General features: G+C 40.9%; 1 long non-coding RNA gene across 4 annotated transcripts in view; it reads right to left on the bottom strand.

Annotated features, from left to right (window-relative positions):
• LOC140460360 (uncharacterized) overlaps positions 1–17,721 on the bottom strand; it is a 77,786-nt gene extending 60,065 nt beyond the window's left edge. For 3 of the 4 annotated variants that reach the window (XR_011954020.1, XR_011954017.1, XR_011954018.1), the window contains exons 1-2: positions 17,457–17,721; positions 16,879–17,047 (exon numbers count right to left, since the gene is read on the bottom strand). This is a non-coding gene — a long non-coding RNA (uncharacterized lncRNA). The remainder of the gene's footprint in view (positions 1–16,878; positions 17,048–17,456) is intronic. The other variant, XR_011954019.1, reaches the window with a different exon arrangement.
• Positions 17,722–17,757: the final 36 nt, after the last annotated feature.

Below are 17,757 nucleotides of genomic sequence, written 5' to 3' on the forward strand. Positions count from 1 at the left end.
TAAAAAGATTCAATTTATGAAATCCTCAAAAGTAATTAACTCGATTTTATTAAGGACCAATCTGTTTCCGACAAGGGCGTCCTTGTCGTATGGAAGACCGTTTCACATCAAAGCCTGCAGAAGATGTAATGTCACCTCGGAAACTCTGGCACACATCTCTGGATGGTGCCCTTTGTTAAGAACATGCGTATTAAAAGGCATAATAGAGTGGCAGAGGAGCTTCCTAAATTCGTTAGGAAGAACGGGTGGACAATTTTCATCGAACCTAGAATCAAGGATACGGAAGGGAAACTTTGGATCCCTGACTTAATATTTAAAAAGGATCATCGAATAATAGTAGCGGATGTAACGATTAGGTCAGACCTTCAAATCAACTCCTTAGAAGCAGCTTGGGAGGAGAAAGTAAACAAATATAAACATCTAAAGGAAGAGATTATGGACCTTACAGGAAGAGGAAACATATCCTTCCACGGTTTCGTGTTGGGCTCCCGAGGGAAATGGTTGGAGAAGAATGGAGAGCTTATGAAGGACCTCGGGATTTTGAAGTTTAAATCTTTCGCCCAGAAAAACACGAACCTGGTTTTATCATTAACCCTTGAGCTGCTAAGAATTTTTATGGACTCTTAATTTCCTCCAGATGACATAATTTAATAACTTTTTAGATATCTTTTTATTGATTTTTAGATAGTTTTAACTATTTTAATTAATTTTAGAGGTTTTAGATTTTAGAATTTTAGTAAATAAAGTTTGTATTTTAATCTCACGTTTAAATGGTGGTGGGTAATATCGGTGATAAAATTAAAATTCCCGCTAAACACAGCAGGTGATGAGTGGTAAACTATATTGAAAGGTTGAATAACCCAGCTCATCCCTGCCCTTGATGAATTCTGTCTTTTCATCTTTTTTTTATTGTACCGTTCCCTTAAGATCATCCGGCTGTGGTTTCGCTGGATAGGGGTTTTTACGTGTCGATGAGCGACAGAAAAACTCGAAACGGACACAATCCATCTTGCATGGGGAGTGCAACTAAATTTTCTTGATCAACTTTGTGATCGAGAAAATACGTAAAAACAGATCTAAAAGGTGACTACACAGGCACCGGTCAGAGACCAACAACCTTAAAATACTGTAGTCACACCCCCCCTACAGTGACTACAGTTGTTGTTTAAGGTTGTTGGTCTCCAACCGGTGCCTGTGTCGTCACCTTTGTACTCGTTTCTACGTATTTTTAATCGATCACAAAAGTAAGGTTGAACTTCCACGTGGTTTCCCCTGGTAACGGCCTGTATGAGGAAGCTCTTGACGGGAAGGCGATTTTAGATTGTTTTGTGGAGTTTTAGTCTGGTCTTATCAGTGTTTTTACCATTGATTTTATCTTTGGTCTGAACTCGATTTTACCAGTGCTATACGCCACGGGCGATGTTTTATTGTTTTACCCGCCGTTTGAGCATTACTCGGGCCAGGCCGGCTAATACTACCTCTAGAAAAGATACGAGACGGCTGGTGACCATTCGGTCTGTGTGAAACCAAATGTGGCAGAGGCAATTATGGCCGATTTCAAAGTATCCGGTTGGATGGGAGACCGGGTAAATAATTGCCCTGCACGGTTGCTTTTGGCGGCTCCGTGTGCTAAATGTATGAGCCAAAAACGGAATGGACAATCCGTCTTGATTCAAACTCAGACGGAAGAGACCATAAGAATTATTCCGTTAAGGCTGTCCTCGGGCAGGCATGAGGGAGCTGTTAACATGGTCCAGAATAATCAAGACATAATTCGAAGGGAAAGGCTGGTACAGAAGGCCCCTCTACAGCCATGTCCATTTAACAGCCGGACGATTTGGAGTTAGAATTTTAAAGGGCCATTTGTTTTTAGTTGAAGTGGAGTTTTAGAGAGCAATGAAGAGAGAGATGAAGAGGATTATTCACCCGTTAACTAAAGAAACTGAAACTAGAATTAATAATTAATTATCCTATAGAAGATTTTAAATGTAGTTTTTGTAATAATATTTATAACACAACAGGGAGGTTTAGGAAACATTTAAAAATATGTAAAGGAATCAAATCGGTAAGGATTAGGTGTAATAAATGTAAATGGGAAGGAAGTTATCAGGCAGTAGCGTGCCACTACCCTAAATGTACTAAGAGCGATAATATTAGTCTTGGTACTAGTAATAGCACTAGTATTAGTACTAGTAATGTGGAAGATGAAGTAGAAAAATCATACCAGTGTGAATCATGCCCATTAAAATTTAAATCAGCCAGAGGGTTGGGACAGCAAGAAAGACATACACACCCCGTCTTGAGGAATGAAAAAAAGGAAAAAAGGGTAAAACAGAGGCTAGGAATAGGATAGATAATAGGGAAGGTAACAAGAGGGGAGTATGGTCCAAAGAAGAAGTAGAGAGGTGCAACAACTAGAAATAGAGTTTGCTGGCTGTAGAAATATTAATAAAATTATTGCAGAGAAAATCGGTTCTAAAACCGCGAAACAAATCTCTGATAAAAGATGACTGTTAAATAAGAAGAATAAAACTAGTGAGAAGAATTGAGTTAGTCCTTAATGTTAGTGATGACAATGAAATGGAGGCTAATGACCTGATATTAACTAGGATTGTGGAGGAGGAAAATGGGAGTGAACAAAAGGGCCAGGAGAACACTAATGTTATGGAAGGTCCAGGTCATAGTGATGGGACAATAACAGATTTGATGAAAATAATTGAAGACTTGGATAAGAGTAAAACGGGTAGTAAGGAACATGAGAAAATTATGGGTATGATATTGGATGAATTAGGAAAGAAAAAAGAAGGTACAAGTAACAAGACAACTCATAGTAAACGAGTACGTTTTAAGCAAAGGGATAGTGGACGAAGGAAGACTAAGAATGAGAATAATGCGAAGAAAAGGTATAGTAGAAAAAAAAAGGAGAATTTAAAGAAACACAAGTCTTTTATAAAACTAAAAGACAATATTTAGCAAGAACGTTAATGGGGGCCCCAGTTAAGAGCGAATGTCCCCTGAGTAAGGAAGAATTGGAAGAATATTTTAGAAAGAGATTAACAAATTTAAAACGAGAAGAATAATTTAAGAGGTTTTGTTAAATATAAAAGTCAAGGAGAGGGATCCTTAGTTGGTGCTCTGACCGGTCCTGTAACGGTGGAAGACGTTGATCGCGCCGTAAAGGCGATGGATGTGAAAACCGCTGCAGGACCGGATAGGGTAACGCTGAGGGATATAATTAAAATATTTAATAAGGACAATTTACTACTGCCGAGACTATACACTATTTGGATTCAAACCAGTAAAATTCCAGATCAATTAAAAATTAGTAGAACGGTTCTGATCCCTAAAGTGAGCAATGAAGAAGAATTAAAAGATATAAATAATTGGAGGCCGATTACGATAGGTCCAATTTTGCTCAGGAATTTTACTAAAATCGTAGCGAATAGGTTAAGTAAAGTCGTAAATCTTAATAAAAGGCAAAAAGGTTTTATGACCAGTGTTGCAGGATGTGAAGAGAATATAAAAAATACTCGAAAACATCATGAACGAGGCTAAAAAGAATAAAAGGAATCTAGCAGTAGTCTTTATAGATTGAGCTAAAGCCTTTGACACAGTAGGTCATAAACTTATTATTACAGCGTTGAAGAGACTCCAGCTCCCGTCAATATTTATTAAATTAATTACAAATCGATATGAAAATAACTTTACTCAGGTAGAAGGTTTTAAGTGTAAAACCGGAAACATGCAGATTTTAAGAGTAGTAAAACAAGGTGACGCATTGTCACCGATTTTGTTTAATATTGCGATGGACCCGTTAATTAGCACTGTCGAGGAAAAGCAATAGGGAATATTCCGAGGAGTGGATGGGAATAGTTGTCACTGCGCAACGTTAGCGTTTGCGGATGACATAGTTCTAATTAATCAATCATATGAGGGTATGGTGTATAATTTAAAAGTGGTCGAGAGGTTTTGCAATAATACGGGGATGGAAGTTAATATTAAGAAAACTAAAGGATTTTACGTTACTTATAGGAATAAGACATTTATATTCAACGATAAAGTAAACTGGAAATTGAACGAAGGGGATATACAATTTATAGAACTGGGAACCACAGAAAAATACTTGGGGGCTAAAATAGACCCGTGGTTAGGGATTAGTAAACTTGACTGGGAAAACCAATTGGATGCATGGATAGGGAATTTTAAAAGATCCATATTAAAACCGGTGCAAAAATTAGAACTTTTAAAAACATATTTGATTCCTAGGCTGCATTATTATTCAGTTTTATCAGAGGTTTCTTTTAATTATCTTAACAAATTAGATAATATTATTAAAAGTGCAGCAAAGGAGATTTTACACCTTCCGCAATCCATCACGGATGGAGTGCTTTATGCAAAGTCCCGTGATGGTGGCCTGGCACTAAATCGATTGTCAACTTTCATTCCGATCTCGATTATGCGGAAATATGGAACGCTACAGAAATCCGAAGATGAGGTATTGCATGCCTCTTTTCGGTTTGAAGGTCATAGCGTAGCAGAGAGAATGTACAAACTGAGTAAGTTAAAGGTTATGGAAAATATCTGGAATCCCAATATTAATCGAGGATCTGATGAAGTGGATCCTATCATTGAAAATAGTGAAGACGGGTTGGAAGAATTTGCTAATACCAACTATGCAAATTGGAGAGTAACAGAACTACAGAGATGGATGGCCCTCCCTTGTCAAGGGGCAGGGATCCATTACTATAAAAATGATAGTATATCCAACAATTGGTTGACTAAGACACAATTTATGAAGACGTGCAAAGTGATTAATTCCATCTTGTTACGAACGAATTTATTTCCAAAGCGGAGGTCATTATCGTATGTCGCACATATTTCTGGATGGTGTCCATATGTGAAGAACATGAGAGTCAAGAGACACAATAGGATAGCAGAGGAGTTGGTTAAATTTGTTAAGAAAAACGGGTGGACTATATATGTGGAGCCACGAATTAAAGATGCGTCTGGGAAACTCTGGATACCAGACCTAATCTTGAAGGAACAGCAGATCGTGGCGGTAGATGTAACTGTAAGATCAGATCTTCAAATAAATTCTCTCGAATCGGCTTGGGAGGAAAAGATAAAGAAATATAAACATTTGGATAAAGAAATAATGGACCTCACTGGTAGAGGAAAAATATCTTTTTAATGAGTTTGTGATGGGAGCCCGAGGGAAGTGGTATGAGAAGAATTCGGAATTGATGACAGCCCTCGGGATTGCAAGATTTAAATCATTTGCATGGAACATCACAAGCCTAACTTTATCTTTGACCCTCGAGCTTTTACGGATTTTTATGGACTCGTAACAGCTCCGATCAACGTATTTCTTTTTTTAAATTGTATTGATTTAAATTTTCTTTTAGTTGTTTTAATAATTTTAGAAGTATTTTAAATAGTTCGATTTTAATTTTGATTTAAATTTTAAAATTTTAGTATTAAAGTTGTATTGTTTTAGATCACTTAGGTTAATTGGTGGTGGGTAATGTTAGGTGTTAATAATTAAAGTGCACACGACACACAACAGGGGATGAGTGGTAATTCTGTCTATTGGTTGATAACTTCAGTTCATTCCTCGCCTTGCTGAAATTCTGCTTCATGATGTCATTTTAATTTTTTATTTTTTTACCGTCCCCTTTTACATCTTCTGGCTGTGGTTTCGCTGGATAGGGGTATTTTACTCGTCGACGAGCGATGTTAAAATCTCGAAATGGACACAATCCATCGCGCATGGTGAGTGCAACAAATAGTTGTACTTTGTCGATCACAAAGTATGGTCGAACCTCCTCGTGGTTCCCCCTGGTAACGGCATGGAAGAGGAAGCTTAAACGGGAGGACAGTTTTAGTCTGGTTTTTACTGATGGTTTTACCTTGACCTTATGGTTGGTTTTACCTTGGTTTTAACCTGCACTTTGCTTTTCTGTCAGTTTTATTGTTTTATCCCGTTGTTAAAGCATTAATCTGATCAGGCCGGCTAATACGACCTAACAGAAAAGATACGAGACGGCTGGTGACCTTTTGGTCAAATTAAATTCAATTTTGGCGGAGGCGATTATGGCTAACACTGAAAATTCCGGTTGGGTGGGAAACCGGGAGAATAACCGCCCCGTACGGTTGTTATTGGCGGCACCTTGTGCCAAGTGTACTAGCCAAAAAAGGACTAGACAGTCTGTCTCAACTCAGACAGATGAGACCATAATTATTACTCCGGCTAGGCTGTCCTTGGGCAGGCACAAGGAAGCTGTTAAAAATGTCCAGAGTAACTTGGACAGAATTCGAATTGAAGGACTGAGAGCCCAGTTTATTTAACAGCCGGACCTATTTTAATTTGAATTTTAAAGGGCCCACTGATTTTAGTCGTAATGGAGAATCGGAGCATAGTGAGGAGAGGAATGAAGGTACAGTTATTCACCCAGTAATTAGGGAGACTGAAAAATTAGAATTAATAATTAATTATCCAATTGATAATTTTAGTTGTAACTATTGTAAAAATGTTTATAATACGACCAGGTTATTTAGGAAATATTTAAAAGTGTGTAGGGGGATTAAATCGATTAGAGTGAAATGTAGTAAGTGTGGATGGGAAGGGAGCTACCAAGCGGTAGCCTGCCACTACTCTAAGTGTAGTATAACTAATAATAAAGGAGGTTGATGAAGAGGTAGAGAGTGATAAATTAAATTGTTGTGAACCACGCCCATTAAAATTTAAGACGGTCGGGGGGGTTGAGCCAGCATGAGAGGCATGCACATCCCAATTTGAGGAATGATAAAAGGAAAAAAAAAGGAAAATAGAGACCAAGGAAAAGGTGGTAAATAGTGAGAAAAGTAAGAAAGGGGTATGGTCTGATGAGGAAATTGCAAAATTACAATTATTAGATTTGGAATTAAGGGGATGTAAAAATATTAATAAGCTCATCGCGGAAAAAATAGAAACTAAAACAGCGAAACAGATTTCAGATAAGAGAAGGTTATTGAATAAAGAGAATAGAAACCGCGATGAGGATATGGACCTGGATCAGGAATTAATACTTAATAATACGAGTGTGAATGAGGAAATAGATAATGAGGCGGTAGAAGTGGAAAGGATATGTGATGGGGGAAGGCCTCTTGATAGTGATAATCAAGAGGGTCAGGGTAGGATAGATAATTTGGACCACAGTGACAAATCACTGGAGGATTTAATTAAAATAATGGAAGATGAAATGGGTAGGAATAAAGGTAGCTTTAAGGAATATGAAGAGATTATGGATAGAATAATGGTGAAAATAGGAAAGGATAAAGAAGGTGTAACATCTAAAGAAAAGGATCAAAGAAGTAGGAGTAAAATTAAAGGATAGTGGGCGAAGAAAGAGAGGAAAAGAGAATAATGCTAAAAGAAGGTACAGTAGGAAAAAAAGGAAAGTTTAAGGAAATGCAAGTCCTGTATAAAAAGAATAGGCAACTTTTGGCGAGAACCCTAATGGGGGCTCCATCTAAATGTAAATGCCCCATTAGTAAAGAAGAATATTATAAAGTAAGACTTTCTAAGGTAAATGAGAAAAATAATTTAAGAGGATTTGCTAAATATGAAAAAAGAGAGGTGAGGAATCTGATGATGTTGTCCTGTAACGATAGATGACGTCAATCAGGCTATTAAGGCGATGGACGTCGATACCGCTGCTGGGCCGGACAGGATGACATTCAAAGAAATAATTAAGGTTTTTAATAAAGACAACACACTGCTACCTAGGCTCTATACGATTTGGATTAAAACTGGTAAAATCCCAGATGAGATGAAATTGAGTTGGACCGTATTGATCCCCAAAGTAAATGAGGAGGAGGAATTAAAAGATATAAATAACTGGAGGCCAATAACAATTGGGCCAATTATGCTGAGGTTATTTACTAAAATAATGGCGGGTAGGGTAAATAAAGTTATAAATCTTAATAAAAGACAAAAGGGTTTCATGACCGGCGTTCAGGGATGAGAGGAAAATATTAAAATTTTAGAAAATATTATTAAGGGATCAAAAAAGAGAAAGAAAGATCTAGCAGTGGTCTTTGGAGACCTCGCCAAGGCATTCGATACGGTAGGTCATAAATTAATTTTAACAGCTCTTAGGAGACTCTAACTCCCGGTATTATTTATTAAATCAATAGCAAATTTATAGGAGAATAATTTTACACAGATCAAGAGTTTTAATTGTAGAACGGAAAGAATTAAAATTTTAAGAGGTGTCAAGCAAGGGGATGCTTTGTCACCAATTCTTTTTAATATAGTGATGGATCCTCTTATCGCAACCATCGAAGAAAGGAAAAAAGGAATAGTTTTAGGATCAGATGGGAAAAGCTATCGCTGCGCTACTTTAGTATTTGCAGATGACATAGCATTAGTTAGCGAATCATATGAGGGAATGAGATACAATTTAAAACTAGTAGAAAGATTCTGTACTAATACGGGAATGGAGGTAAAATGTTAAAAAGACTAAAGGGTTTTATTTTACTGTTAAAAATAAAACAATTATTTATAGTGACACGGCTAATTGGAAATTCAATGACGGAAATATTCAATTTGTAGAACCAGGTCAAACAGATAAGTATTTAGGTGCTAAAATAGACCCGTGGATTGGCATTAGCCAATCAGACTGGGAAGGTCAGTTAGAAAATTAGATTAGTAACTTAAAAATATCGGCCCTAAAACCTTCACAAAAATTAGAGCTTTTAAAAACCGTTTTTATACCTAGATTGTATTATTAGCTAATTGAAGATTCTGATAATATTAAATATCTTAACAAATTAGATAACATAATTAAAAATGCTGCAAAAGAAATATTACACCTTCCGCAGTCGATCACGGATGGCGTATTATATACTAGATACCGTGACGGATGCCTTGCTTTAAATAGATTGGCGACGATCATGAGAAAATTCGGGACGCTCCACAGCTCCTCAGATGAAACTTTGCATTCCTCATTTCATTTTGAGGGTGAAAATGTAGCGGAGAAGATGCATAAATTGAGCAAATTAAAAGTTGGAATTGATTTGGAACCCAAATGTTAATCGACAAGTGGGAGAAAATGTTACCATCGGGGAAGACAGTGATGAGGAGTTGGAAGAGTTTAGCAACACCAATTATGGGAACTGGAGATCAACGGAAATTGATAGATGGATAGCCCTCCCATGTCAAGGAGCTAGCGTTCATTACTATAAAAACGATAGTATTGCGAATAATTGGTTGAAGAAGGCCCAATTTATGAAGACATCTAAAGTAATTAATTCAATTTTATTGAGGACTAATCTATTTCCGACAAGGGCATCCTTCTCGTATGGAAGGCCTTTTAATGTTAAATCCTGCAGAAGATGTAATGCAACTTCAGAGATGTTGGCACACATCTCGGGATGGTGTCCCTATGTTAAGAATATGCGGATAAAAAGACACAATAGGGTGGCAGAAGAATTAACTAAATTTGTTAGGAACAATGGGTGGACAATTTTTATAGAGCCAAGGATCAAAGATAAGGTAGGGAAATTCTGGATCCCTGATCTAATTTTTAAGAAAGATCAGCAAATAGTTGTAGTAGATGTAACAATAAAGGACGGACCTTCAAATTAACTCCTTGGAAGCAGCATGGGAAGAGAAGACAAGTAAATATAAACATCTAAAGGATGAGATAATGGACCTCACGGGAAGAGGAAACGTATCCTTCCATGGTTTTGTGATAGGTGCCAGAGGGAAATGGCTGGAAAAAAATGATGAGCTCATAAAAAGCCTCGGGATCCCAAAATTTAAATCTTTCACTCAGAACATCACAACCCTTGTTTTGTCTCTGACCCTTGAACTGCTGCGAATTTTTATGGACTCACAAGTTCTCCTTACGACATAATTTAATAACATTCTACAGTTAAAAATTTCTAAAGTTAAATAGTATTTGTTGTTTTAATTAATTTTAGATATTTTAGTTTTTAAAAAATCTTTTTAAAATGTTTTTAGTAATAAAGTTTGGTAGATTTTAGTTCACATAAATAATTGGTGGTGGGTAATAGGTGAAATAAATAAAGTGCATGCTCAACACAACAGGTGATGAGTGGGTAAACACTGTTTAATGGTTGATTAACCCAGCTCATCCCTCCCCTTGCTGAGTTCTAATTCAACATTGTAGTTTGTTGTTTCCCTTAAGATCATCTGGCTGTGGTTTTGCTAGATAGGGGTATTCACGCATCGACGAGTGACGTTAAAACTCGAAAAGGACAGAATCCATCGCATATGGGGAGTGCATCAAGTACTGCTGAGTGTGATTTTGGGAAGCAAAAAGTGTGTAAATCCAGAATGAACATGCAATGTAGTTGGGGTAAGAGTCATGGCTTAAAGTATTCCTACATAAAGACTCTTTCTAACAGAATAAATGAATCAAGAAAAGGGTTCGGTAAACTCGCGTGGTATTTGAGCAAAACTCAAGGGAAAGGATTGCCGTCTCCAGAGTGCTTAAGAGACAGCGAGTTTAAGGGTGATTTTAGAGTTGGAGCCACCATTAGTTGAGTTGGACTCGCCAAAGACATACCGGGTACGTGGTTTCTTGGTTTACAAAAACTAAGGCATTGAGGCAGATGCGCTAAATGCGAGAGGAGACCTCCGGAGGTAAAAGCAAGTCAAAGGGAAAAGATAACAGTACCACGAGAGAGAGCAAGCGAGCGAGCGAGCTGAACACTTTTCCAGTAACGCTGAAAATGGGCTCCTGCACGATCAAACAAAAGGAGAGTCCACACTGGACTTGGAATGGCCAACCAAAAATACAATACACGCTAAATAATTACGGTCCAGAGTCTGTAAAGCAGTTAATATTGTGAATTAAGGAATGTGGCTTTCCGGAGGGAGGAAGTTTTAGTAAAAGGCAGTTGGAAATATTGAGGTCAAGGTTGGAGGAGAGACAGGAGGAGAAAAGGAAGGGAAAAATGGAACCAGAGAATTGGAGTGCTTAGAACATGTGGAAGGCTGAGGCTGATATCAGGGAAAGGAAATCTCAAGTCAAAGATAGATCAAATACACGTGCAAACATGCAGACGCACGTGGAAAACAACCTAATGAAGCTGTGCAGTGCCTTAAATCTGTTTCAGATCCTGACCTTGATGACTGCCCTCCAAGACCTACAACCCCCTCTAGGAGATCCACCTGGCGAAGGTCCCAAGTCAGCAGCTGTCGCCTCAGGGTCTGCTGGATCAACGATAGCATGTCATACCCACAACCAATTGAAGCAAGAAGCCCAAAAGAAGTACAGCCACTCCAAGACAGAAAGGCATCCAGGGTCTGTCCACGATCATCCCCTGACAGATGACGAGTCAGAGGGTACTGGTGTACGATCGTCTAACCAGGTAGTTCTGCAATCCCCAATGGTTGAAGTCACAGGCCCAGAAGAGTATCCAGTGTTGGTCCACCAGCCATGATCCATGAAGGATCTGGAAAGTGCCTATGGGCAGTTGCCTAACCCACGCAAGGTTGGAGGTAATAAGTTCGCTGAAGAAGTGACAAAGTTCTGTACTGAGTTCCGTCCCACATCGCATTAGATGAGACATCTCCTGGGATGAAAACAGGGTGCCGACGTCACCAAAATAAAGTATAAATAGCCAGCCGTAAATGTCCCTGCCAGAGTAGCTGACCCGCAAGCGGACGAGAACGGAGACCTAAATGCTTTTGTGGCAGCTGCCCGTAGGGAGGCATTCCCAGTGCAAATGGAAATGACCAAAAGTGCAATGTGTAAACAACAAGGTGAGATGCTGTATGAGGCACACCTGAGAAACAGCTTCTTCAATGAAATGAAGGACAATATAGCGATAAAGGTAAAAGACACATGTATTACCTGGGACATGGGAAAGCTTAATTTGATAGAACAACACGCGATACATGCTGAAAAATTGCGTACGCAAGAGAAGGATAAGTGGAAACTAAAACAGCAAGCACATAAAGCTCAGCTTACTATGACGCAAATGGTCGCCCAGTCGTTGGAGGGAGGTCGCAGAAGAGGAAGAAGTGTGGGCAGAGGTAGATCTGGCAGGTGCTTAGTGTGCAGAGCAATGGACCACTGGACGAGACAGTGCCCACACAGACACCCTCAATCGGCCCTGGAGGCTGAGCGACAGGGTGACTGACAGGGGAAAGCTGAGGTGGAGGTGGGCAGCCCACGAGGTACAGGTAAGCCTCTTTCCTTTATGCTTGGCAATAAAAACTCACTTATACTAATCTCTTCTACGAACCTTACAGGCACTGAGCCATGTCCCACCTCTATATCAAGCACTGAGATTGTGAAGTGTGGACAGTCTGTTCAACATCACAACGATGCGTAATAGTCGATGTCTACCTCTGTTATATGGGGAAGGTATATCTGGTACCTTTTAAGTAGATACAGCGGCAACATACTCAGTCCCTAAATTAAGCCAGTTTAGACAATCGATGCAAATAAAGAGGAGTGAAAGGTTCCTGAACACAATGAGTGCATCAGGAGTCATGGTGCGGGAGAGATTTTCTGCACCCCTATTGTGCGAAACTAGTAACAGGAAACATTCCAATTCTCCTTCCTGTTATCAGAATTTTGTCCTTTAAATCTGATGGGTTGGGATCTCATAGTTAGACTGGGGTTGGGTTTGCGCAGTACCCATACAGGCTTGCAGGTAATTCAAAAGGAAAGATTTATCTGAGCAGGTTGTAAAATATGACCCACGACCCCTGATGTATGTCCATGAGTGGTGATTAAGCCAGACAGTGATAAGTTCAGTGAGCAATTCACTCGCCCTGGATGCAAGCAACTATGTTAATCTAATTAACAGCGATTTTCTTGCTGGAGATATGCTGCACTGCACAGCACACATACACCTTGATGGCCCTGACAAACCATATGAGAAAGATTGGTTCAGGGGATTGGTTAAACCAGATCAGTTGGTATTGCGCGAATTTCATTGGAATGATTACAGATGTGCAGTCAGTGTGAATTTATCTCAGGTATCTGTAACAGCAAGCAGACCCTAAGTTTTTGATGTGAAAGGCTCTTTTCCTCTTGTGTCACTGGTGGCAGAATTTGTGACCATGGGTGCTAAAGGCATAAAGAATGAAAGGTTGGGTCTTCAGAGACTATGTGGGCATCTGGTTCAATGCAGATATGCGGACACAGGAAGAAACTAAGTTGGCTAACTCAGGCAGATGGGGCAGTCCAAGTAACCCCCGCTAGCCCTGAAGAGCCTAGGAGGGTAGCCTGGCGTTTCCCTAAGATAGAAGGCTCAGACCCAAGATTAAAAACGGTCCCTACGGAGTTGTGGGCAAGAGGCAAGCATGATGTGGGGCTCATACGAGGCTGTGAACCCACACAAATAACCCTGAAGTCTGAGTATCGTCCTTACAGAGCACAACACCCGTTAAAACCAGAGGCTATAGGAGGAATTACTTCAGTCTTTGAATCCCTCCTCAAAGCTGGGGTGATAATCCCCTGTGAGAATCCCCATTTTTAAAGGTCAAAAAGACAAACATTCCCAGTGAAACAAAGGAATGGAGATTTGTTCAAGACCAGCAGGCAGTCAATAATGCCGTTGTCCCATGCACCCCAAATGTTGCCAACCCCTATACTATATTAGCTCAAATTCCACCGGACAGTAAATGGTTCTCTGTTGTGGGTTTAGCAAATGCCTTTAGTGTACCGGTACACCCAGATAGTCAACTCTGATTCGCTTTTTCATTCAAAGGGAAATCATATACAATAACCTTGACAAAGTGAAGGTAAGTCCCCCACCATATATAACAAGGCTGTACACAGGATTCTGGAGACTCTTGTTCTAACCGAAGGGTTAGTATTCCTGCTGTATGTAGATGATTGCTCAATGGCGGCAACAACAAAAGGAACAATGTGAGAAGGATAACCTTGTGTTGCTTCGGCATCTAGCGGGGAAGGGGACAAAGCCAGTCTCACAAAGCTACAATTTGTGCAACAACAGATAACGTTCTTAGGTCACTTAATATCTGGACAAGGGAAGGCCATTGGTCAAGGCAGAGTTCAAGCAATCCAGCAAATTCCAAAGCCTCACACAAAGAAACAATTGCTGTCATTTTTGGGCATATGCTCCTACTGTAGAATGTTTATCCACATTACGCAACCCTTGAAGCGCCCCTAAGTGACATAGCCCATGGCAAAGGAATGCAGAACCAGAGTCCGTTGCAGTGGACCCTAGAGGCCAAAAATGCCTTTGTTGAATTGAAAAAGGAGCTCCAAACTACACCTACACTGGGGATTCTGAATCCAAACAAGCCTTTTGTACAAATGGGTAGATGAAAAGCGTGGCTGCATGACATCTATGCTGTTACAGGATCATGGGGGATGATTGAGGCCGGTAGCATATTTTTCGGCTAAACTAGACCCCGTAGTGGCAGAATTGCCTGAACGTCTGCGGGCTGTGGCTGCAGCTGAAAAGGCTATTGTTGCATCCAGGGATATAGTCGGCTATGGAGAATTAACCCTTCTGGTCCGACATGCGGTATCCTTACTGCTTTCCGAGCAAAAGACAGCACACGTGGCAGCAGCACGTTGGCTCAGATACAATAGTGTTATTGGAGATGCCTAACATTACAATTAAGCAATGTAATGTCCTTAGCCATCCTAGCATTCTCCCCACAGAAGGAGACGGAGACCCACATGATTGTGTCGCTGTAACTAATGAGATTTGCAGTTCTCGACCAGATTTGTAGGATTCACCACTTCAGAATCCAGATATGGAGTTTTTTGTGGACAGGTCAGCATTCAGGAGCAAGGAGACAGGCCAGAATTGTGTTGGGTATGCTTTAGTGACTACCCATGATCACTCCCTTCTCATCTGTCAGCACAAGCAGCGGAGCTGATGGCCTTGACTGAGGCCTGTAAATTGGCTGAGGGAAGGACAGTGAATATTTACACCGATAGCAGATATGCATTCGGGGTTGTACATGATTCTGGAACCCTGTGGAAACAAAGGGGTTTCTTAACCTCCACCGGAAAGCCCATCACACACAGTGGCCTGGTTTCTGACCTCCTGGAAGCGGTCCTATTGCATAAATCAATCGCTGTGTGTAAATGTGAAGCCTATACAAAAAAATAACGATTTTATTTCTCAAGGCAATGTGAGGGCAGACTCAGCAGCAAGAACGGCAGCCTAGCAGCCGCCAAGTGAGCAGACGGACATGTGTATGACAAAAATTTGTACCCCAACAGCAAACGTATGAGAGTTACAGTCACAGGCCACGCTGGAAGAAAACTGAGTGGTTGAAAGCAGGATGTAGTGTGAGGGAAGGAGTATGGTTTGGCCCCAATGGTAAACCCTGTCCACCACAATCATTATTTCCATTCTATGCCAAAGGACCATGTGTCAAAAGGGGGGATGCATGACAGTATTTCGGCACACTGGTACATTAAGGGATTTCCTCATTACTCCCAGAGATATTGTGAACGATGTTTATCTGTGCTACTAATAATGTGGGAAGGGGAATACAGATGAGTCAGGCAGCACACCCCCAACCCCTTGAACATTTACAGATTGATTTTATTAAACTAATGCCCAAAGGGAAAGGTATTGTCTGGTAATAGTTGATTTTTTTCCAAGTGGGTGGAAGTGTTCCCCACGTCTAAACAGGATGCCAGTGCAATAGCCAAGGCTTTGCTAACTGAGATAATTCCAAGATGGGGCATCCCTGAAAGGCTTAGGAGTGACAATGGGACACCATTTGTCAATAATGCTTTACAGCAGACCAGTGATTATTCAGGAATAAACATGAGACAACACTGTGCCTACCACCCAGCAAGCAGTGGGGCAGTGGAAAGAGAAAATGCTACCCTAAAAAATAAATTGACAAAATGCTGTGAGGAACTCAGGGTGACATGGACAAAGACACTTCCAATTGTCCCAGTGTGTATGAGATCTGGGAGGAGAGGAAGAGCTAATCTTAGCCCGTTTGAGATTTTGTTTGGTATACCGCCCAACACAGGAATTGGCCCAAGACCTAAGGTAAGACAGAGAGCAGGCCACTGTGAGGATCAGATGTTGTGCTACTGTATAAAACTCTAGACTTGTGTCTAAAATACAGAATCAAGTGAAAGCAGCACTAACCCAATCAGCAAAGGGGAAGCTGCACGATCTAGAACCTGGAGGCTGGATAGTGATGAAAGAATTCAGGAGGAAAAGTTGGAAGGCAAAGAAGTGGCTGGGGCCATTTCAAGTGCTCCTTACAACACAGACAGCTGTTAAGATCACTGAAAGAACCATGTGGATACACGCCAGCCATTGCAAATGTGTAGCTGGACCTGAGGAGACATTGGACAGCACCGGAACCAAACGAGCATCTACAGGAAAACAATACACATGGACCAAATACTTAACTACAGATGCAATTATCATAAAATCTGCAAAAGAAGCTACATTAGGACATTATTTGAATAAGCCACCACACACCGCAGCACAGAGGAACTACAAACAGTAGAAGAGAAATACCTACACAGCACATTTGAGAAGAACGGGTACTCAATAAACCAGTCCACTTATTTCTCAACAACAAACCCAAACAACCAGACATGTGCCCATGTAAGTAATCTATCAACAAAGGCATATCTGAAATGACTTCCAGACTACTCCGATCTCTTGGCAACATGGTAGCCCAGAAACCTACCAACACACTTAACAGCAGTGAATGAACTCAAAAGAACCCACACAAACAACCACCAAAACGAATGCTATTTACAAAATAGCATGCAAAGAATGTAACAAATATTTCATCAGCCAAATAGGCAGAAAACTAGCCACCAGGATACATACACGAGTTACAAAAAGACATGATCCACTATCACTAGTTTCTCTACTTACAGATGAAGGAGGACACTACTTTGACTGCGACAACACACCCATCCTCGGGCAAACCAAACCAACACACAAGCATTGCGCATAGCATGGCATTCCAACCAGAACTCCATCAATATCGATTATGGACCCCATCTACCATCCTCTGGGGAAAAGAATTGGAAACGATATCATCCTAAGAAACCAAAACACAAATAGAAAGCAGGACATAACACCAACGCTTCAGTGAAGGCTTACTGATGATGTTATCAAGTATGGTGACGAAACATCTGAAAATGAACCTTCTAGATCAGCGAGCAAACTTACATCTAGAATGACACAAAGGCTGCCACGAGGTTGGAATTCTCTCCCAGAAATGACAGTTGATGGTGCCCTCACCAAGATGGCCGCCCGCGCGCTCCGCCCCAAGACAACATGCGCCCTACCCTCACAAAGATGGCGGCCGGTTGCCCGGGTAACCCGAGAGCTCCTTCGCCGGTGAAGTAAACACTGCGGCCTGTGGGGCTTCTATTGGAGGCCTCAGTCCTCCCCCTAGGAGTTTATAAACTCCCCAGTCTCCCTCCTCCCGCGGTTCCCAATCCTACCCTGTCTCACTGTCTCCTCTCCCCGGGAACAGGAGCCAGGTCTTGGCGCTCGGGCCTGGCGACCTCACCGGGATGTTTCTGAAACCTGGTCCTGTCCTGAAGGAGGATCACCGGGACCCGAAACCCGTCCTCACATTTCTCCCGACACGAGCTGCCGGACCTGCTCAGCCTTTCCAGCGGCTCCTGTTCTTGTTCCTTCAGCCGCCGGCGCCATTCCTCTCCCACACTCAGTAACACTGTCATTGTCCGGCCGCGGGACCTACACTGCACATGCGCCAAAGGGCGGGGTCCCTGCTTTGAT

This window comes from Chiloscyllium punctatum, chromosome 36 (assembly GCF_047496795.1).
Source record: "Chiloscyllium punctatum isolate Juve2018m chromosome 36, sChiPun1.3, whole genome shotgun sequence".
NCBI classification, from domain to species: domain Eukaryota; kingdom Metazoa; phylum Chordata; class Chondrichthyes; order Orectolobiformes; family Hemiscylliidae; genus Chiloscyllium; species Chiloscyllium punctatum.